This window comes from Drosophila subpulchrella, unplaced genomic scaffold, assembly GCF_014743375.2.
Source record: "Drosophila subpulchrella strain 33 F10 #4 breed RU33 unplaced genomic scaffold, RU_Dsub_v1.1 Primary Assembly Seq422, whole genome shotgun sequence".
In the NCBI taxonomy this organism is placed as follows: domain Eukaryota; kingdom Metazoa; phylum Arthropoda; class Insecta; order Diptera; family Drosophilidae; genus Drosophila; species Drosophila subpulchrella.
In genome coordinates, this window is record NW_023665638.1 from 727,669 (window position 1) to 750,937 (window position 23,269).

The 23,269-nt window shown below is 39.2% G+C and overlaps 1 protein-coding gene across 3 annotated transcripts in view; it reads left to right on the plus strand.

Moving 5' to 3' along the window:
* Window positions 1–1,561: 1,561 nt before the first annotated feature.
* Window positions 1,562–23,269, plus strand: part of LOC119562331 — a 200,608-nt gene continuing 178,900 nt past the window's right edge. For 2 of the 3 annotated variants that reach the window (XM_037875491.1, XM_037875492.1), the window contains exons 1-2: window positions 1,562–2,082; window positions 2,167–2,289. The gene's annotated coding sequence lies outside the window, so the exon portion shown is untranslated. The remainder of the gene's footprint in view (window positions 2,083–2,166; window positions 2,290–23,269) is intronic. The other variant, XM_037875490.1, reaches the window with a different exon arrangement.

A 23,269-nucleotide genomic window follows, 5' to 3' on the forward strand; every position in this document is an offset into this window, starting at 1 on the left:
TCTCCTTTGACGAATAAGCCCCGTTTACTCTACGGGTATTGGGTACAATAAAATTCATAAAATCATGGTGGATTTGTATTAATTGACCAAAATGGAGCTCATTGGTGCCTAGAGTTTTTGTAAGACTTATCAAAAAAAAATCATTTTTTGTCAGGAAAATCTAAAATAATCTATATTTTCGGCCCCTGGTTGCGTACGTTCGGAAACAAGTGACATAAATATTAAAGTAAAAGGTATCAATGACCATTTCAGTTAAACTTTGGTTTTGGGAAAAGAATAGTTTAGCTATTAATACGTCGTAAAAAAAATTTGGTTCTCAAAACTGTGACGTGATGGCAAGGTTCCAAGTGTTAATTCTTAAGAATTTTTCGATTTGACACCTCCGGACACGACGAAAAGTTCAAAACAACTGTATAGAAATGCAAAAAAAAAAAAATGCGAAAACCGAAACATTTTCTCCACAAAAAAATTATCCAAAGAAAACATTGTTTAATTCCTTTTAATGATCTAGCGGTCATAGTCTACCAGGTGTGTTTTCAAAAAAATTCGTTTTGAGTGGATAAAATAAATTATTACTTGTGGTATCTAAACAATCTATTTTCTTAAGAAACTCAATTAGGGTGTTCAATTGCGTTGCAAACGTTTGAAAAGTGTAAAAGTGTAAGCAGTTCCAAAAACAATTTCCATACAAAATAGTTTTCAAGGCCTACAACACCCCAGCCTATGTATACAAATCTGTTGTACTTGTGTAGAAATAGGGGGTTAATAATGGGTAGGAATTTTATCTAAAATACTACAAATATACTGAAAAGTTGGGTTTAAATCCATGATAATGACAGTGAAAGGAAAGAATCAAATTTGAATTTTAAATGCAAAAGACAAAAATTTGTCTTCTATAAAACAAAATCATGGAAGAACAATTTCAATGGAAGAAAAACCCTCAAGAAAGCTAGCCAGGGAGGTCGAAACTAAGCGATGCTCTGAGAGCGAGGTTAATAAAGTCCTAGATTATATGTATGTTGGAGCAATACAAAAATTTAAAAGTTATCTTTCTTTTGTACGTCAATTTCCTGCAACGATGTTTTAAAATAGAGGGCGTTCACAATTCTCGTCTGGCAATCTTACAAAGTTTACACTTTTGCAACGCAATTGAATACCCTAAATGTAATCAGTTTTGATAAAGCTTTTTTGCAGAAAGTCCTTGCAGAGAAGCTGGTATAAGCACAACTATAGCGGAACTCTTCTGTCGTCTGAAATACAAATAGAGGATGTTAGAGAAGTAACACACTATTGTTTTGTTAAAGCTTCCTCGAATTCAGTGTGGTTCTCTTAAAAGCTCCAAAATCAATTTAACTTTTCTACATCTCTTGGAAAGCATTCGTTGTGCCGACGAGTGGAGTGCCGTTAGTCAGTCCAGCTTCTTACGGTTCTCTTTGAAGAGCTCATATTCAGTCCCCGGCTGCTCTCTGCTCGCTCTCTTTTCGGAGAGCAGTCTTGCATCTCCCTTTTTTACTGACACTTACGGTGGCTTACGTTTTGCGACACTTACGTTCCAGCAGCCCGAGCCAAAGGTTCTGAGTTCTGAAAAAGTGAAGTGAAACTTAAGCTGAGAAATTGTGTCGAGCGACTTATTCGATTTTAGATGAAAAGCATTTAACATTTAAATCACGGTTATCTTACTTATCAATCAAAACCACGATTAATAATCATTTTCAAAAGAAATGACCAGCAAAATCGTACTAATTGCAAAAGTGCATTAGCAAAAATATAACAGTGTGGTGAAAAAATAAAGCGTGTAAGAGCAATAAATGCTTTCGATTAAAAACATAAAATGGTTATCAAGCTTGGTAAAATCAAGCCAAGCTTTGGTGTCAATAACACTTTAATGAAAGCACATAACAATTTTCTTTTAGAAACAGTGATGGCTTAAGATAATTATTTGCCAAAGATAAGTTTACAAGTAAATAAAAATATTGATCGAAAATCGGATTCTGATACTACCAAGGGATTTCAAAATCGCGCTATTCCACCAACTGTGAATAATAAAAACCTATTTTTACGGGCATAAATCAATCTTAAAAGGTAATTAACTGTTCTTTAAAAATCAATTTATTAAAGTCCAGTGAAAATCAGCCAATTGATTTTTTTTACTAATATATCGCTCAGGGTATACGGATACTGATACAACCAAGAGATTTAAAATTCGTCGTAATCCACCAACTGTAAATGGCAGTGAACACATAGCCAAGTATTAAATTGGATTTGGATATAATAAACCAATCTTAATAGGTACTTAATTATTCTTAAAGAAATAGCATTAAATCCATATGTAGTTAAATCAGCAATACATTTTTGCTCAAGATTTTCGATCTCATTAAAAGCGAAAAAATATCTAATTAACACGATTTTTAGGGGATACAGAATAATTTACTTTAAATTGAAAAACAATTAAAATAAAAAAAACAAAATCACTTTAGCACCATTAAAAAATATTTTACCCAGGAAAATATTTTGGTGGTAGCGTGTTTATGCGCATTAGAGTGGTGCTTGCACTTATTGTTTTAAAGAGCACTGCGTTCAACGGACAGACTGATAGGCGAACAGCCAGACAGAAGGACAGGTCTATATGAAACGCTTCCTTGTTTTTGATTTTTAAACGAACACAAAATATTTTGTAAGTTTATAAAGAATAATCAATCAATCAATCAGCATTAGAATGGTGCAAGTACTATAAATATTTTAAAAATATATATTTGTGTAAACCTTTAAAAAAAGTTATAGTTTTTGGTGAATTAAAAACCGTTAGGGTGTTACTTAGGTATTTGCGTATATAGCCTCGGCACACATCTGCTTAAAGTCGCTGTTGCAATTTCGAGCGGATTCTTGCTGAAGTATGATCGGAGTAATTAAACTGTATCCGAAGCGAGACGACGTGCAAATTGAGTTTTTCTGAAAAAATTGGAAACAACGAAAATTAAATACAACTTGGATGCTAGCAAGTGGAACCGTTTGGACCGTTTTAAGAATTTATAACATCTTCCTCGGATGCATTTCTTTGACAATTTCAATTTTTTAAGCAACAATTTTGGGAGATGAATGCTCCTTTAAACCCCTTTTTTTTGCCAGGTCTTGAAAAGAAGGACTTAAGCTGGAATTTGGCCATCTCTTTAAAAAGAAGCATAGCAATATGTCTTTTCACGATAAAATCATAGGAGAGAAAATTTGAAAGTTAATTTATCGCTTGAAGCGTTTTCGTTACAAGAAATGATGTCAGAACTGTATGTTGAAGGTGCGCGTCTCTAATTATAACAGTTATTCGTCTGAAAGTGTGTACGTAAAGTGTATACATTTTTGATCAGGATCACTAGCCAAGTCGATCTAGCCAAGTCTGTCTGTCCGCATGAACGCAGAGTTCTCGGAAACTGCAAGAGCTAGAATGTTGGGACTTGGCATATTAGTCTCGTCAATACCTATCGATTGACCCAAAAAAAGTTTGCAACGCCCACTCTAACGCCCATAACGCTTAAATCTGTCTGCCGCCCACATAACCATATATTGAGATCGCGGGTAGGTGGCGCATTACAATCTCGGTTTGCTGATATTCGATAGTCGAGGTACTCGATTATATTGTTCTTCCTTGTTCAAAAATGTGTTTAGGCATTTTAGTTGCATTTGTGCATACCTATGTAACTTGGAAGTGCAATCGGTGTAAGAGATATGGCAATATAAATAAAATTTGTCTTCTAAGTTTAAGTCGATAGAAAAGACCCAAACGCGATATAAGCCAGAGAAACCTTAATGGGCTTCGGCTTATTTTCTGTGCTTACCGCTCGTAAAGTCCAAATTATGGTTACATTTCAATACCCAAAACATTTTTCACAGTATTATTTGGTGTTATTTTAATTCTTCTATTGTTCTAAAAAATGTATAATCTTCTGCAAACCTGAGGAGTTATTTGCTCTGAACTAAGTTCTAGGTTTTGACGCCCAATAACTTATAATCTTATACTTATAAATAAATAAACCTGTATTTTCTCGATAATGTGTAATACGTCGAAAGATGAGGAATCTCAAGAGTTTGAAAGTTCAGAGAGTGTTTTTAAAATCGACTGTCTAGTTTTAAAGAAAATACCGAAGAACCTGAACTCAAAAATTTAACTTAGCTATAATTTTGCAGGGACTTAAGTTGGAACAGTTATGACATACAACTATCTAATGACATATAAATCATGTCTTTAGCACAAGGCGTCTATGAGCCTTTTGAATTTTAGCAAAATCTATCTTTTGTCCCGCTAAACTAGCAAGTTTTTTAAAAAGTTGTAGAACAAATGTCTTTGAGGTCAATCGTATCAAATAATAACAATCTTAACGAGGTAATAATCTAGTGACTACCGCACCTTCAAAACACAAAAGTTCGAATGTCAAATTTTGTGACGAAAATGTATTAAACGATCAACTAAACTTTCCAAATTTTTCTCATTCGATGCGCTTTGTCAAAATCGTACAGCTAAACACAGGCATATTGAATTGGAGTGTGCCGATATATACCATTTACTCAGCTAAGTGTACTGAGTGCAATCAGGAAAGAGGCTATAAAGATATATAAGTAGCAAGGCGCCTGTTCCTAAGAAAAATGTTTGGCATATAGTTGAATATTGAATTTCAAAACAAAATCTCAAAAATATTCAAAAATGTGGGTGCTAGAAGGGTTTTAGCGTTATGGGCGTTTGTGGGCGTTAGAGTGCGCGTGGCACTCTATTTTCTCTGCGCAAGAACCTCAAGAGTTTACAAACCAAATTCCAACTTTCTAGCTTTTATAGTTTTCGAGATCTCCGCGGCCAGTCGGACTGACAGGCATGGCTAGTTCGACTCGGCTAGTAATCCTGATCAAGAATATACATACTTTATAGGATCGGAAACGCTTCCTTCTACCCTTTTACTCTACGAACAATGGGAATAATTAAACTGTGACGACAAAATCGCAACCATTTTGGGACTTTGAACACCACCTTTATTGTTCAGAAATATGTATTTTTTTCGAGAACATATGTATAAGCATAGGTTTGCTTTTCGTGGCTGAATCAACCGGCTCTCATATGGGCCGTCCTTTTACAAAACAAACGGAATTCACCAAAAATAATTTTTCACACGCCTAATATTAAAACTTTATATCCAGCTGTAGCAATTCGATTGAGTTATTTTCTTTTATATATATTTCTCTAAAACCTTTTTTTCAAAAATTTTTAAATACAATATTTAAATAACAATTAAATAACCTTTAAAAATGTTTGGCGTGCACTCCGATAAAACAAATTTGCGCTGCGCAGGAATGCCAAGAATGCTTAATCCCAACATTCTAGCTTTTTAAGGGTTTATCTCAGCTTTCATACGGACAGACGGATATGGCTACATCTGTGTTCATTAAAATAGCAGTGCAACAGAAGCGAAACTATATAACGGTATACGGTTAGTTAATCGCTAGTACACTTTTTTTGTAGAATGGATCATAGATATACAAAACAAGCTAAACCCCCATTAGATTTGGTCTGTTTGTGGGTTATTTTCTTATTTTTGCACATGGGCACAACATTTTGGCTGTTCACTGAAATAGCAGTTTTTGATTTTCTTCCAGGAAAAGTCCCGAAAATGTTTGTTATTTGGTGAGAATTGGGTTTAATGAAGACCATTATTATAAATTGAACCATAATACACTATAACTATTGAAAAAAATTAGCTTTAGTGGGTAGAGGACCTCATTGCATCAAGGGAAAAAGGAAAAAATGATTGAGTGTCCCCTAAAATGTCTAGCCAATATGGTTTACAATGACATAAATTATGAACCGAAGCCCGAAAAACGTTATGCGATACGGAAAACCACAACTGTAGAGGACGTACGCAACGTGCGCTTCAGCAAAGCTTATCCTTTTGCATCCTGTAGGACTATAAAAGCGGATCTGAGCTTGGGAATCTGTGATGGCACTATTCTCCGAGGTCTGTAAGATGAAAATTTGAATGCAAGAAGTCCACGAAATTAGCCATTACTTGGTAAAAGACACCCCAATGATAGGTTGAAGTTTGCCAAGAGCCACTTGAACTAGCCACTTTCAAAAGGTCGATTTATCCTTTGGGCAGATGAGTCTTAGCTGGTGTTTTTTGGTGGAACAGGTTCAAAATAGTATTTTCGTCGACCACCAAACACCGAGTACCACCCAAACCTTACGCTCAAGACCTTTAGGCAGGTGGCCTTAAAATCATGGTATGGGCATGTTTCTCATACAGCGGTGTGGGCCCCGTAGGTTATTTGGATGGATCATGAACCAACATGATTACGTAAATATACTGAGAAACGTCATTCTGTCATATACTAATGATGAAATGTCCTTAATATGGACATTTTAGCAGGACAATGATCCTAAACACACCCGCAAATTGGCCAAGGAGTGGTTCAGTTACAAACAAATTTTTCGTAATGCCGTGTCCAGCACAGTCCCCGGATTTAAATCCGATTGAGAACTTATTGGGGGACATAAGCGTTATGTTGCCAAGAAATCCGCGACTTCTAAGCCGCAGCTTTGGTAAGTTGTGCAGGAGGGATGGGGTCAGATTTCCCGCAAAAGTTGCGAGGACTTGGTGGACTCCATGCCACGTAGGTGTTAGCCTGTAATAGCCAATAAAGGCTGTACAACAAAATATTAGGTCGTAATCAAATCGATTTTTAGTAGGATTAAGTTATTTATGAGCCATATTGAATTTTATCATATTTTTCTTTTAAGACTGCTATTTCAATGAACACCATAATTCAGTCTTTATTTTTTGTTATTATCCATATTTGCTAAAATATTAAAGTACCCAACAGGAAAAAACAGCTAAATTATTTTAAAATGAATAATTAAAACTGTTGTATCTAAGTTTTGTCTCAATGTTGCGTTTATATTAGTGTTTTTCCATTTTACACGTGCTGGTCGTATGCACTGCTATTTCAATGAACACAGCTGTATATCGACTGGGCTTGTGATCCTGATCAAGAAAATGTGTATTATAAGTCTTTTTACTCTGCGGGATCGACTTGTCGAGTGATGCTAATCAAAAATACAAATAGGGTCGAAAAAGTTGCAATCTTCTGACTGAAATCATTATACTGCCTGCACGGGTATGTCTAACCGTTGTCCTATTGGGTGTTAGTCCGTACTGTAAAAATTATCTAGTTAGATCAAACGATTAGAAAGATGTTTTTTCGATGTAACAAAATGTGGGAACTCAGAAGGGTATTATAATGATGACTAGTCTAACGAACTATTCGACTTGGATATGTATTATAGCGAGTGCAAAGTCCAACATATTTAATACCATACAATGTCTTTAAGATGGACAGCAACCAACAAATGTTGACTTGCAATGAAGTAATAGCGAATGTAAAAATTATACTGTCATACAGCACAGACAAAAGCCAAAACATTTTGGGACAGCCGAATCAAACAAATTTCGGCAAGCCGAAGCTAACTTCCTTTCTTGATTTTATATATTTATTTCTACATAACATGTTTTTTCAAAATTTTTTAAATACAATATTTAAATAACATTAAAATAACCTTTAAAAATGTGGGCGCTACAAATGTTTTAGCGTTATGGGCGTTAGAGTTGGCGTTAGATTGGGCGTGCAGTCCGATAAAACAAATTTGCGCTGCGCAGGAATGCCAAGAATGCTTAGTCCCAACATTCTAGCTTTTTAAGGTTTTATCTCAGCGTTCATACGGACAGACGGATATGGCTATATCGACTGGGCTTGTGATCCTGATCAAGAAAATGTATATTATAAGTCTTTTTACTCTGCGGGATCGACTTGTGGAGTGATGCTGATCAAAAATACAAATAGGGTCGTAAGAGTTGCAATCTTCTGACTGAAATAATTATTCTGCCTGCAAGGGTATGTCTAACCGTTAGCCTATTGGGTGTTAGTCTGTACTGTAAAAATTATCTAGTTAGAGCGAACGATTAGAAAGATGTTTTTTCGATGTAACAAAATGTGGGATTTCAGAAGGGTATTACAATGATGACTAGTCTAACGAACTATTCGACTTGGATTTGTATTATAGCGAGGGCAAAGTCCAACATATTTAATATCATACAATGCCTGTAAGATGGACAGCAACCAACAAATGTTGACTTGCAATGAAGTACTAGCGAATGTAAAAATTATACTGTCATATAGCACAGACAAAAACCCAAACATCTTGGGACTCGAAACAGTTATACAACACGAACTAAGGCACAGCCGAATCGAACAAATTTCATATCCAACTGTCTAAAGCATGGACTGCAACCAAGAAATGTAATAACTTCAAATAAACTGTACTTCAGGACCAACAAAAACCAAGGGCTGCGGTCTGACATTCAAATTATCAACAACAAACCCTACGAAGCTAGTATCGGCATCATACAAACGCGAATAAAAAATAGTTTTTTTTAAGGAAAAGATCATAGCAGACACTAAATCCTAATAAAAATTGTAAGCAGAACCAGAGAAAACGCACCTAGCCTATAGCCCCACCTAGCCTATAGCTCGAGCTTGAGAATCGGCAAGCCAAATCCCAAAATTTGAGCTCTTTCAGTTTCATTAGGAAAGGCGGACAAACGGGCATGGCTGGATCGACTCGGCTAGTGAACCCGATCAACAAAATATATACTTAATAGGTCGTAAGCGCTGGCTTTTACCTGTTACATACTTTTTGATGATTCTAGTATTCCCTTCTACTCTACGAGTAACGGGTATAAAAATAGGGGTTTCAAACTCTGTAATAACAAGAAAGGAAGTTAGCTTCGGCAAGCCGAAGCTTATATACCCTTGCAGCTATAATTATTAAATTTAAAAACACAAAAAATGATATTCCCAATAGTATAAGATAATATGTCAAAAAACACCGAAGCTATAATTTGGTTCATATTATTTTCGTATCAATTTTCCGATCGTTCCTATGGCAGCTATATGATATAGTCGTCCGATTTTGATAAAATTAAATTTGAAATTCAGAACTAATTAAAAAATGTTATTTCCAAGCGTAGGAGGTTATATGTTAAAAAACACCGAAGCTATAATTTGTTTCATATTATTTTCCTACCAATTTTGCGATCGTTCCTATGGCAGCTATATGACATAGTCGTCCGATTTTGATAAAATTTAATTCGAAATTCAGAACTAATTAAAAAATGTTATTTCCAAGCGTTGGAGGTTATATGTTGAAAAACACCGAAGCTATAATTTTTTCATATTATTTTTCCACAAATTTTCCGATCGTTCCTATGGCAGCTATATGATATAGTCGTCCGATTTCGATAAAATTTAATTCAAAATTCAAAATTATTTAAAAATTGTTATTTCCAAGCTTAGGAGTTTTTATGCTAAAAAACACCAAAGATATAATTTTTTTTCATTTTTTTGTCCGATTATTCCTATGGGAGCTATAAGATATAGTTGTCCGATCCGGCTGGTTCCGACTTATATACTACCTGCAAAAGATATAAGACTTTTGGGAAAGTTTCAGCCCGATAGCTTTAAAACTGAGAGACTAGTTTGCGTAGAAACGGACGGACAGACGGACAGACGGACAGACGGACATGGCTAGATCGACTCGTCTAGTCATGCTGATCAAGAATATATATACTTTATGGGGTCGGAAACGTCTCCTTCACTGCGTTGCAAACTTCTGACTGAAATCAATATACCCTCTGCAAGGGTATAAAAATGTGCAGGCTATTATGATAATTTTCTCCCCAAAAAACGGTGGACATTAGAGTGGGCGTGACACATTGGCGTGACAATCTTGCGCTGCGTACGAAGCTTTGGAATCTAAATCTGAAATCTCTACTCTCTAGCCTTTTTAGTTTCCGAGATCACGGCGTTCACACGGGCTGACGGACATGGAGGTCAATTTTTCCAGTTTGTTTATTTATAAATATTTACTGTACCACTTTAAATCCTTTTTAATTTCCATAAGAGGAATCATCGTTCTGCTCTCCTCGATAACTGTCATGGCACTCTCCCTATGTTTTTCAGTATGCCGTCCAGACACACTATTTAACAGCTGTAAGCATCGTTCAGTTCCTTGACTGCGGTACAATATTTTTGGACTTTTCAGAGGATCCTTTCCGTTTCAGAATTCCTTGAAGTCTAGAAAGTCGTATGGAATATGACTGGTTAGCGGTGGCTCTGCACAATTGCTTAAGATCTATCATTGTGGTATAGCTGATGCAATAGAAATTGAGCACTAAACATTTATGAATAAACAGACTTGACAAAGTGACCTTTCAAAAAAATAAAATAGGGTGTTTTAAATTCAGTAATATAAATGTGTTTACTACTCTGAAATTTTTCCCGAAAAAAAAGTATTTTTCTTTCGCGTTTTGGGGGTCAATCACCATTTTAGACTATAAGATCGTTCCGCAATATTGCTTAGAGCCCTTTAAAGATTACGTTCCCCCATGCGATTTGTCACTGTTTTCGGCCATTTACAATTCGTCCCAGCCTAATATGTATATATACCTTATGGGGTCGGGAACACTTCCGTCTATCTGTTACATACTTTTCCCCGAATACATTATACCCTTTTACTTTATGAGTAAGGGGAATAATAAGTTTTGATTTTTAAAAAAATAGTTAAGTTCTGTTTTATTAAGGAACAAAGTTTCGTTAAACTAAATTAACTTTCGAATCGCAATCAAACATTTTTTCTGTTTATAAACACACACAAACACTCACGCAAATTTGTTGGCGACGCCGATAGCAACAAGTAACCAAATTCTTATTGCTCTTAACAGGTAGTTTCCCCACTCAGCGACAATAGAAATTAGTTTCAGTGTTTTATTTCAACGATTGTCGTTTATGAAATGCTAACGGTTTCAGCAGACGTCTTAAAATCAGTCACCCTTCTGGCAACTCTATCAGCTGAGAATAATTAAATGCATAAATTCCAGGGACCGTAATCATTATAAGTTTTATACAGAAAACTCGCCTTCGCACACTCTCCAAGTGAGCGTTCGACACTGCGTAGACTGCCGTTCACAGTGATAACTGATTTGTATTTTTGTGTTCAAAAATAATGATTATTTTTTAAGTCAGACAATAATCGTTATCAATAAGTAGAAAAAATAAAAATTACTATCTATGATTATTCGTGAGGCTTATTTCATAAAACTCAAAATAAAACTTAAAACGCGAGAGCGGCCATTGTAAAAGAATTTTAACAATATTTAATATAGTTTTTGTTGGTATGGCCATGTTGTTTGAATATATATGATACAAAAGTTTATAAAATGGATTAAAGGTAATGGGTAATTTTATAGGGGCTATTGAGGCTTTTTTATTCGTGGTAAGGGTACTTTTTTTTTTAGAAGTTTTTAACTCTCGATAGAGATGCGAAAGTTCAAAAGCTAAATCCTAAAACCAAATGAACCCAAAAAAAACGTTGGTCTAGGTGGAAAATATGTTGAGGTTTTTATGGGTAGAAGGGGAGAGTGGGGTAAGGATAGTCAAAAGGCAAGGATAGTTTGTGGCCCTAGCAAGTAAACGTCTTGTATAAAGTGTGCGCCATATTTAAAGAATATACCTTAGAGCACTAGAGAAGGATACCAAAAATGTAAGCTTTAAACGCCATCGACAATGTCAGATTTGATAAAATATTTTCATTCTGTTCGAGACAGTTTATTGGACATTGGTCGCTCGTGAGATTTTTTAATGTAGTGTTTTTTCTACCGTACCTGATTTTCATTTTGTTGTGCTCTTTATTCTTGGTGTTATTAGGCAACAACTCAAAACACTAATATTTGATAATACGGATTGTTTTTAAGTAAATATATAGTTCTCATGGTGCCAGTAATGCTGCCAGTAGTGGTCAAAGTGGTGATTGCACCTGTCAACGAGAGCCCGATGACCCAAGATATAGTAATTCTAAACCATGCGGTCCAAAACCGTTGAGCCGTTGGGGTGACGTTGTTGAAGGCGCCCTCTATGTCTAAAAACGCTGCCAGAGAGTATTCCTTATTGCGGCAACCTCTCTCTATACTAAATACTAGAGAGTGAAGGGCGGTATCTGTTGATCAGCCTTTACGGTACGCGTGTTGTGCGTCGGAGAGTAGGCTTGGGTTGATGGTTAGCCTGATATGGATGTCAATTAGCCTTTCCAGGTTCTTCACCAAGAAGGAAGAGATACTTATCGGGCGGAAATCGTTTGGGTTGGTGTGGGAGGGTTTGCCGGCTTTCGGTATAAAAATTACTTTGAGGTCGAGCCACCTTGTTGGAATGTGGTTTAGAACAAGGCAGCCGTGGAAGATGGCTGTCAGCCAGGGTAGGGACATATCTAGTGTCCGTTGTAGCTGGGCCGCGAAAAACCCATCTGGGCCGGGTGATTTGAAGGGCTTAAAAGAGTTAACAGGCCACTGAATGCGGCCGCGGTTCGAAATGTTGTCAATACTCTGGTCGTCTAATTTCTCCTCTATGCAGAGGTCCTCCACTACATGGGTGTTCTTAGGGAAGTGGGTGTCTAACAGTAGTTCAAGGGTTTCCTGACTGTTTTCCGTCCAGCTGTCAGCATTAGTTTTTAGATAGCCAATGGTTGCTGAAGCTTTAGCTAGAATTCTTCTATGTCTGGATGCCTCCGCAGTAGATTCTATGCTACTGCAGAAGTTAGCCCAAGCTCTTCGTTTTGATATTCTAATTTCCTTTTTGTATAGGCTTAGTTTTGTATGATATAAATTCCAGGAGGATTCGCTATTGTTGTATTTAGCTTTATTGAAGTAAGTTCTACACTCTCTTTTAAGGTTCGCCAGGGTTGTGGCGGTTTGTGCTTTTCCTTGACTGTTCTGCTTGGGCAAGCTCTTTTTATGGCCTCACCGCAGATGTCAGTGAAAGTATTAACTAGGTTTGCTAATTCTTGACCGTTGAGTACGTGCGTCGGTGGAGCGCATCAGTTTCTATTGAGGATATTTTTGTAGTATCCCCAGTTGGTTAATTTTAGATTAGTAATGTTCTCGGCGGGAGGGCAGTCTAGAGTTATTGTAAATTCTATGTATCGGTGGTCTGAGAATGAGTGCTCGCTCCCCACCTTGCACGCTTGTAGCTGGTTGAGTAGGAGCTCAGATATTAGTGTAATGTCTAAGACTTCCCTCCTATGTCTAGTCATGAAAGTTGGATCATTACCTTTGTTGCAAATGAATAGATTTGATTGAAGGAGATAGTAGTAGAGTAACTCACCCCAGGCAGATGAGGAGGGCAGCGGATGCTGCCTTGCTGTGGTGCATATTCATCTGCAGGAACTGCACCATCTTTAGGACCGTGGTCGGGCTGGGTACCCTCCGCTTCTTCCGCTATGTCTTGGAGAACAGTGCTCCCTGGTCGGGCTGTGTCCTGAGTGCACAGCTGCTTCAGGCTTTCGGTTAGCTCTGAGTCGGTTGACACGTACCCTGTATGGGTGGCCTCCTCGTGCTCCATTTTGTCGTCACTCGGGGGCTCATACGACGCACAGGCAGCCAGGTTGTCTGCCGCTAGCTTGTCAGTGTCGTAGATGCGAAGTAACACCTTGTCGAACCCGTAATTCAACCGATTCTGTTGCGCTGCGAGGGGTTCCATGCAGGCCTGATTCAGGAGGATTATCACGTTCATGGTGACGCGCTCGTTTTTCTCCACCTTAACCACCTTCCAGCCATTTGTCGGAAGCTTCGGGTTGAACCTAGTCAGCAGGCTGAGGATAGCCCCTGGCTCCGAGGGTTCAGACGGCAGCCACACCCTCGCTTTCGGTAGAGACGGGATGTCTGCAGCCTCGCAAACTGCCAGCTTGGCCCCGGGTAGACCTCGCCGACCTTGTTGATGGCAGCCTTGTAAAGTGCTGCCGATCTTTCGTCCTCATAGGCGATCAACTTTACGTTGCCCTGGTACCACCCTGCATCTGTGCAATCAGGTGGCAGACCTGTGTTCTCGTCCAGCACTTTTAAGCCCACTGACGCAACGGCCCGTCTAACCAGACCCCATTGGTTCCTAGGGATCCTACCGCCTTCTTCGCTCTGATCGATGACGCCAATGATCTTCCGATCCTTTACTACTTCCGCAAAGGATCTCGACCATGTGCCGCTGTTGGTTGTCTTGGGCCTCTTGCTCGCTGGTTGCGCTGCTTCCATCGACCTCCCTCGCTTGTTGCTGTTGCTGGTGGTCATAGCGATGCCAACGTCTGGGATTACCGCCTTTGCCCTGGCTATGTCTTCTTGAATTTTTTGGTAATCCAATTTCGACGTTTGATCCTCACGTATGGGGTTGGTGGGCAGCCGTTTGAGGATACGGAATGCTATCTTGCGTTCCAGAGGTCCTGCCTGGTTAGGTGGTGTCCTCTTGAACTCCTTGGCCCTGGTGCTCACCGCAAGACCGGCTTTGGCGCTCCCCTCAGGTTGGAGGAGCTGGTTAGCCACTCCTACGCTGGTGGGAGGCTTGGGCTGGTCTTTTTGGTGTATTGGGCTTATAGTTGAAGTCACATGGACTTGGGCCTTCGGAGCAGTGTTCTTGCTCGTCTTATCGTCGCTGGTTGCGACTTCCGACTTTTTAAGAGTGTAGGGCTCTTGTTTGGTGTTGTGGTTGGTTTTCTTTTTAAATTTATCCATACTTAAATCCCACGAGCTGCGGAGAAGGGACAGGTCCACCCGGGCAGAGATCCGCTGTACCCGGGTAAGGCTGACTTAGAACAGGCGGTCGCCACTTGCATGAGATAACCGTTTGAGACTGAGTTATTTGTTGACTCGGGCTCCCAACCAGATTGACTCTCGGCACGGTACGAGTAACACCTTAGTCCAGCCCATGGTGAGATGAGTGTTGTGCGGGTAGGGAAGAGGTAGGATTAAACGTGTGGGAAGGTGAGCTATTTGTCGGAGGCGGCAGCACAAGCGCGACGTTAATACTGCTACGGCACAGATACCCGGGGCAAGGATAGTTAAAAAAGTAAAATAAAAGAAGTATAAATTTCAGGATCGTAACACAAACAAGGGAGAACGGTATAGTCGATGCCATTGACTATCAGATACCTGTTACTCAGCTAAGCATACTAGGAGCACTCAGGGAATGCGGGGGAAATAGAGATGTACAAGTAGCAAAGCGTATGTTCCCAAGATTGCACACTTTATTTGCTTATGACTTTTTAAGGACCAAATTTAACATTTTTTGGCATGTAGTTGGACTTTGATAGTCAAAACAAAATCTTTTGAAAATATTAAAAACAAGAAAGGAAGTTAACTTCTTCAAGGCGAAGTTTGTATACCCTTGCAGTTATAATCCGTCCGTTTCGACGCAAAATAGTCTCTTAGAGCTAGTCTTTTAAAGCTATCGGGCTGAAACTTTCCCAAAAGCCTTCTTTCTTTTGCAGGTATTATATAAGTCGGAACCAGCCGTATCGGACAACTAGATCTTATAGCTCCCATAGGAATAATCAGTAAAAAAAAATTCTAAATGATATCTTTGGTGTTTTTTAACATATAGGAGGCTTGAAAATTACATTTTTTAATTAGTTCTGAATTTCGAATTTAATTTTAACAAAATCGGACGACTATAACATATAGCTGCCATAGAAACGGTCAAAACATTGGTAGGAAAATAATATGAAACAAATTATAGCTTCGGTGTTTTTTGACATATTATCTTATACTATTGGGAATATCATATTTTGTATATTTAAGAATTTCGAATTAAATTTAATAATTTAACTGCAAGGGTATACAAACTTCGGCTTGCCGAAGTTAACTTCCTTTCTTGTTTTTTATATTTATTTCTCTAAAACCTTTTTTTTCAACATTTTTTAAATACAATATTTAAATAACATTAAAATAGCCTTTAAAAATGTGGGCGCTAGAAAGGTTTTAGCGTTATGGGCGTTTATGGGCGTTAGAATGGGCGTGCACTCCGATAAAACAAACTCAGAAGGGTATTACAATGATGACTAGTCTAACGAACTATTCGACTTGGATTTGTATTACAGCGAGTGCAAGGTCGAACATATTTAATATCATACAATGTCTTTAAGATGGACAGCAACCAACAAAAGTTGACATGCGATGAAGTACTAGCGAATGTAAAAATTATACTGTCATACAGCACAGACAAAAGCCAAAACATTTTGGGACTCGAAACAGTTATACAAAACAAACTATGGCACAGCCGAATCGAACAAATTTCGACAAGCCGAAGCTAACTTCCTTTCTTGATTTTATATATATTTATTTCTCCATAACATGTTTTTTCAAAATTTTTTAAATACAATATTTAAATAACATTAAAATAACCTTTAAAAATGTGGGCGCTAGAAATGTTTTAGCGTTATGGGCGTTAGAGTTGGCGTTAGATTGGGCGTGCAGTCCGATAAAACAAATTTGCGCTGCGCAGGAATGCCAAGAATGCTTAGTCTCAACATTCTAGCTTTTTAAGGTTTTATCTCAGCGTTCATACGGACAGACGGATATGGCTATATCGACTGGGCTTGTGATCCTGATCAAGAAAATGTATATTATAAGTCTTTTTACTCTGCGGGATCGACTTGTGGAGTGATGCTGATCAAAAATACAAATAGGGTCGTAAGAGTTGCAATCTTCTGACTGAAATCATTATTCTGCCTGCAAGGGTATGTCTAACCGTTAGCCTATTGGGTGTTAGTCTGTACTGTAAAAATTATCTAGTTAGAGCGAACGATTAGAAAGATGTTTTTTCGATGTAACAAAATGTGGGATTTCAGAAGGGTATTACAATGATGACTAGTCTAACGAACTATTCGACTTGGATTTGTATTATAGCGAGGGCAAAGTCCAACATATTTAATATCATACAATGCCTGTAAGATGGACAGCAACCAACAAATGTTGACTTGCAATGAAGTACTAGCGAATGTAAAAATTATACTGTCATATAGCACAGACAAAAACCCAAACATCTTGGGACTCGAAACAGTTATACAACACGAACTAAGGCACAGCCGAATCGAACAAATTTCATATCCAACTGTCTAAAGCATGGACTGCAACCAAGAAATGTAATAACTTCAAATAAACTGTACTTCAGGACCAACAAAAACCAAGGGCTGCGGTCTGACATTCAAATTATCAACAACAAACCCTACGAAGCTAGTATCGGCATCATACAAACGCGAATAAAAAATAGTTTTTTTTAAGGAAAAGATCATAGCAGACACTAAATCCTAATAAAAATTGTAAGCAGAACCAGAGAAAACGCACCTAGCCTATAGCCCCACCTAGCCTATAGCTCGAGCTTGAGAATCGGCAAGCCAAATCCCAAAATTTGAGCTCTTTCAGTTTCATTCGGAAAGGCGGACAAACGGGCATGGCTGGATCGACTCGGCTAGTGAACCCGATCAACAAAATATATACTTAATAGGTCGTAAGCGCTGGCTTTTACCTGTTACATACTTTCTTATGATTCTAGTTTTCCCTTCTACTCTACGAGTAACGGGTATAAAAATAGGGGTTTCAAACTCTGTAATAAAAATGTGCAGGCTATTATGATAATTTTCTCCCCAAAAAACGGTGGACATTAGAGTGGGCGTGACAAACTTGCGCTGCGTACGAAGCTTTGGAATCTAAATCTGAAATCTCTACTCTCTAGCCTTTTTAGTTTCCGAGACCACGGCGTTCACACGGGCTGACGGACATGGAGGTCAATTTTTCCAGTTTGTTTATTTATAAATATTTACTGTACCACTTTAAATCCTTTTTAATTTCCATAAGAGGAATCATCGTTCTGCTCTCCTCGATAACTGTCATGGCACTCTCCCTATGTTTTTCAGTATGCTGTCCAGACACACTATTTAACAGCTGTAAGCATCGTTCAGTTCCTTGACTGCGGTACAATATTTTTGGACTTTTCAGAGGATCCTTTCCGTTTCAGAATTCCTTGAAGTCTAGAAAGTCGTATGGAATATGACTGGTTAGCGGTGGCTCTGCACAATTGCTTAAGATCTATCATTGTGGTATAGCTGATGCAATTGAAATTGAACACTAAACATTTATGAATAAACAGACTTGACAAAGTGACCTTTCAACAAACAAAATAGGGTGTTTTAAATTCAGTAATATAAATGTGTTTACTACTCTGAAATTATTCCCGAAAAAAAAGTATTTTTCTTTCGCGTTTTGGGGGTCAATCACCATTTCGGGTCGGAAACGCTTCCGTCTATCTGTTACATACTTTTCCCCGAATACATTATACCCTTTTACTTTATGAGTAAGGGGAATAATAAGTTTTGATTTTTAAAAAAATAGTTAAGTTCTGTTTTATTAACGAACAAAGTTTCGTTAAACTAAATTAACTTTCGAATCGCAATCAAACATTTTTTCTGTTTATAAACACACACAAACACTCACGCAAATTTGTTGGCGACGCCGATAGCAACAAGTAACCAAATTCTTATTGCTCTTAACAGGTAGTTTCCCCACTCAGCGACAATAGAAATTAGTTTCAGTGTTTTATTTCAACGACTGTCGTTTATGAAATGCTAACGGTTTCAGCAGACGTCTTAAAATCAGTCACCCTTCTGGCAACTCTATCAGCTGAGAATAATTAAATGCATAAATTCCAGGGACCGTAATCATTATAAGTTTTATACATAAAACTCGCCTTCGCACACTCTCCAAGTGAGCGTTCGACACTGCGTAGACAGCCGTTCACAGTGATAACTGATTTGTATTTTTGTGTTAAAAAATAATGATTATTTTTTAAGTCAGACAATAATCGTTATCAATAAGTAGAAAAAATAAAAATTACTATTTATGATTATTCGTGAGGCTTATTTCATAAAACTCAAAATAAAACTTAAAACGCGAGAGCGGCCATTGTAAAAGAATTTTAACAATATTTAATATAGTTTTTGTTGGTATGGCCATGTTGTTTGAATATATATGATACAAAAGTTTATAAAATGGATTAAAGGTAATGGGTAATTTTATAGGGGCTATTGGGGCTAGGCTTTTTTATTCGTGGTAAGGGTACTTTTTTTTAGAAGTTTTTAACTCTCGATAGAGATGCGAAAGTTCAAAAGCTAAATCCTAAAACCAAATGAACCCAAAAAAAACGTTGGTCTAGGTGGAAAATATGTTGAGGTTTATATGGGTAGAAGGGGAGAGTGGGGTAAGGATAGTTAAAAGGCAAGGATAGTTTGTGGCCCTAGCAAGTAAACGTCTTGTATAAAGTGTGGGCCATATTTAAAGAATATACCTTAGAGCACTAGAGAAGGATACCAAAAATGTAAGCTTTAAACGCCATCGACAATGTCAGATTTGATAAAATATTTTCATTCTGTTCGAGACAGTTTATTGGACATTGGTCGCTCGTGAGATTTTTTAATGTAGTGTTTTTTCTACCGTACCTGTTTTTCATTTTGTTGTGCTCTTTATTCTTGGTGTTATTAGGCAAGAACTCAAAACACTAATATTTGATAATACGGATTGTTTTTAAGTAAATATATAGTTCTCATGGTGCCAGTAATGCTGCCAGTAGTGGTCAAAGTGGTGATTGCACCTGTCAACGAGAGCCCGATGACCCAAGATATAGTAATTCTAAACCATGCGGTCCAAAACCGTTCAGCCGTTGGGGTGACGTTGTTGATGGCGCCCTCTATGTCTAAAAACGCTGCCAGAGAGTATTCCTTATTGCGGCAACCTCTCTCTATACTAAATACTAGAGAGTGGAGGGCGGTATCTGTTGATCAGCCTTTACGGTACGCGTGTTGTGCGTCGGAGAGTAGGCTTGGGTTGATGGTTAGCCTGATATGGATGTCAATTAGCCTTTCCAGGTTCTTCACCAAGAAGGAAGAGATACTTATCGGGCGGAAGTCGTTTGGGTTGGTGTGGGAGGGTTTGCCGGCTTTCGGTATAAAAATTACTTTGACGTCGAGCCACCTTGTTGGAATGTGGTTTAGAACAAGGCAGCCGTGGAAGATGGCTGTCAGCCAGGGTAGGGACATATCTAGTGTCCGTTGTAGCTGGGCCGCGAAAAACCCATCTGGGCCGGGTGATTTGAAGGGCTTAAAAGAGTTGACAGGCCACTGAATGCGGCCGCGGTTCGAAATGTTGTCAATACTCTGGTCGTCTAATTTCTCCTCTATGTAGAGGTCCTCCACTACATGGGTGTTCTTAGGGAAGTGGGTGTCTAACAGTAGTTCAAGGGTTTCCTGACTGTTTTCCGTCCAGCTGTCAGCATTAGTTTTTAGATAGCCAATGGTTGCTGGAGCTTTAGCTAGAATTCTTCTATGTCTGGATGCCTCCGCAGTAGATTCTATGCTACTGCAGAAGTTAGCCCAAGCTCTTCGTTTTGATATTCTAATTTCCTTTTTGTATAGGCTTAGTTTTGTATGATATAAATTCCAGGAGGATTCGCTATTGTTGTATTTAGCTTTATTGAAGTAAGTTCTACACTCTCTTTTAAGGTTCGCCAGGGTTGTGTTCCACCATGGCGGTTTGTGCTTTTCCTTGACTGTTCTGCTTGGGCAAGCTCTTTTTATGGCCTCACCGCAGATGTCAGTGAAAGTATTAACTAGGTTTGCTAATTCTTGACCGTTGAGTACGTGCGTCGGTGGAGCGCATAAGTTTCTATTGAGGAGATTTTTGTAGTATCCCCAGTTGGTTAATTTTAGATTAGTAATGTTCTCGGCGGGAGGGCAGTCTAGAGTTATTGTAAATTCTATGTATCGGTGGTCTGAGAATAGGTGCTCGCTCCCCACCTTGCACGCTTGTAGCTGGTTGAGTAGGAGCTCAGATATTAGTGTAATGTCTAAGACTTCCCTCCTATGTCTAGTCATGAAAGTTGGATCATTACCTTTGTTGCAAATGAATAGATTTGATTGAAGGAGATAGTAGTAGAGTAACTCATCCCAGGCAGATGAGGAGGGCAGCGGATGCTGCCTTGCTGTGGTGCATATTCATCTGCAGGAACTGCACCATCTTTAGGACCGTGGTCGGGCTGGGTACCCTCCGCTTCTTCCGCTATGTCTTGGAGAACAGTGCTCCCTGGTCGGGCTGTGTCCTGAGTGCACAGCTGCTTCAGGCTTTCGGTTAGCTCTGAGTCGGTTGACACGTACCCTGTATGGGTGGCCTCCTCGTGCTCCATTTTGTCGTCACTCGGGGGCTCATACGACGCACAGGCAGCCAGGTTGTCTGCCGCTAGCTTGTCAGTGTCGTAGATGCGAAGTAACACCTTGTCGAACCCGTAATTCAACCGATTCTGTTGCGCTGCGAGGGGTTCCATGCAGGCCTGATTCAGGAGGATTATCACGTTCATGGTGACGCGCTCGATTTTCTCCACCTTAACCACCTTCCAGCCATTTGTCGGAAGCTTCGGGTTGAACCTAGTCAGCAGGCTGAGGATAGCCCCTGGCTCCGAGGGTTCAGACGGCAGCCACACCCTCGCTTTCGGTAGAGACGGGATGTCTGCAGCCTCGCAAACTGCCAGCTTGGCCCCGGGTAGACCTCGCCGACCTTGTTGATGGCAGCCTTGTAAAGTGCTGCCGATCTTTCGTCCTCATAGGCGATCAACTTTACGTTGCCCTGGTACCACCCTGCATCTGTGCAATCAGGTGGCAGTCCTGGGTTCTCGTCCAGCACTTTTAAGCCCACTGACGCAAGGGCCCGTCTAACCAGACCCCATTGGTTCCTAGGGATCCTACCGCCTTCTTCGCTCTGATCGATGACGCCAATGATCTTCCGATCCTTTACTACTTCCGCAAAGGATCTCGACCATGTGCCGCTGTTGGTTGTCTTGGGCCTCTTGCTCGCTGGTTGCGCTGCTTCCATCGACCTCCCTCGCTTGTTGCTGTTGCTGGTGGTCATAGCGATGCCAACGTCTGGGATTACCGCCTTTGCCCTGGCTATGTCTTCTTGAATTTTTTGGTAATCCAATTTCGACGTTTGATCCTCACGTATGGGGTTGGTGGGCAGCCGTTTGAGGATACGGAATGCTATCTTGCGTTCCAGAGGTCCTGCCTGGTTAGGTGGTGTCCTCTTGAACTCCTTGGCCCTGGTGCTCACCGCAAGACCGGCTTTGGCGCTGGTCTTTTTGGTGTATTGGGCTTATAGTTGAAGTCACATGGACTTGGGCCTTCGGAGCAGTGTTCTTGCTCGTCTTATCGTCGCTGGTTGCGACTTCCGACTTTTTAAGAGTGTAGGGCTCTTGTTTGGTGTTGTGGTTGGTTTTCTTTTTAAATTTATCCATACTTAAATCCCACGAGCTGCGGAGAAGGGACAGGTCCACCCGGGCAGAGATCCGCTGTACCCGGGTAAGGCTGACTTAGAACAGGCGGTCGCCACTTGCATGAGATAACCGTTTGAGACTGAGTTATTTGTTGACTCGGGCTCCCAACCAGATTGACTCTCGGCACGGTACGAGTAACACCTTAGTCCAGCCCATGGTGAGATGAGTGTTGTGCGGGTAGGGAAGAGGTAGGATTAAACGTGTGGGAAGGTGAGCTATTTGTCGGAGGCGGCAGCACAAGCGCGACGTTAATACTGCTACGGCACAGATACCCGGGGCAAGGATAGTTAAAAAAGTAAAATAAAAGAAGTATAAATTTCAGGATCGTAACACAAACAAGGGAGAACGCTATAGTCGATGCCATTGACTATCAGATACCTGTTACTCAGCTAAGCATACTAGGAGCACTCAGGGAATGCGGGGGAAATAGAGATGTACAAGTAGCAAAGCGTATGTTCCCAAGATTGCACACTTTATTTGCTTATGACTTTTTAAGGACCAAATTTAACATTTTTTGGCATGTAGTTGGACTTTGATAGTCAAAACAAAATCTTTTGAAAATATTAAAAACAAGAAAGGAAGTTAACTTCTTCAAGGCGAAGTTTGTATACCCTTGCAGTTATAATCCGTCCGTTTCGACGCAAAATAGTCTCTTAGAGCTAGTCTTTTAAAGCTATCGGGCTGAAACTTTCCCAAAAGCCTTCTTTCTTTTGCAGGTATTATATAAGTCGGAACCAGCCGTATCGGACAACTAGATCTTATAGCTCCCATAGGAATAATCAGTAAAAAAAAATTCTAAATGATATCTTTGGTGTTTTTTAACATATAGGAGGCTTGAAAATTACATTTTTTAATTAGTTCTGAATTTCGAATTTAATTTTAACAAAATCGGACGACTATAACATATAGCTGCCATAGAAACGGTCAAAACATTGGTAGGAAAACAATATTAAACAAATTATAGCTTCGGTGTTTTTTGACATATTATCTTATACTA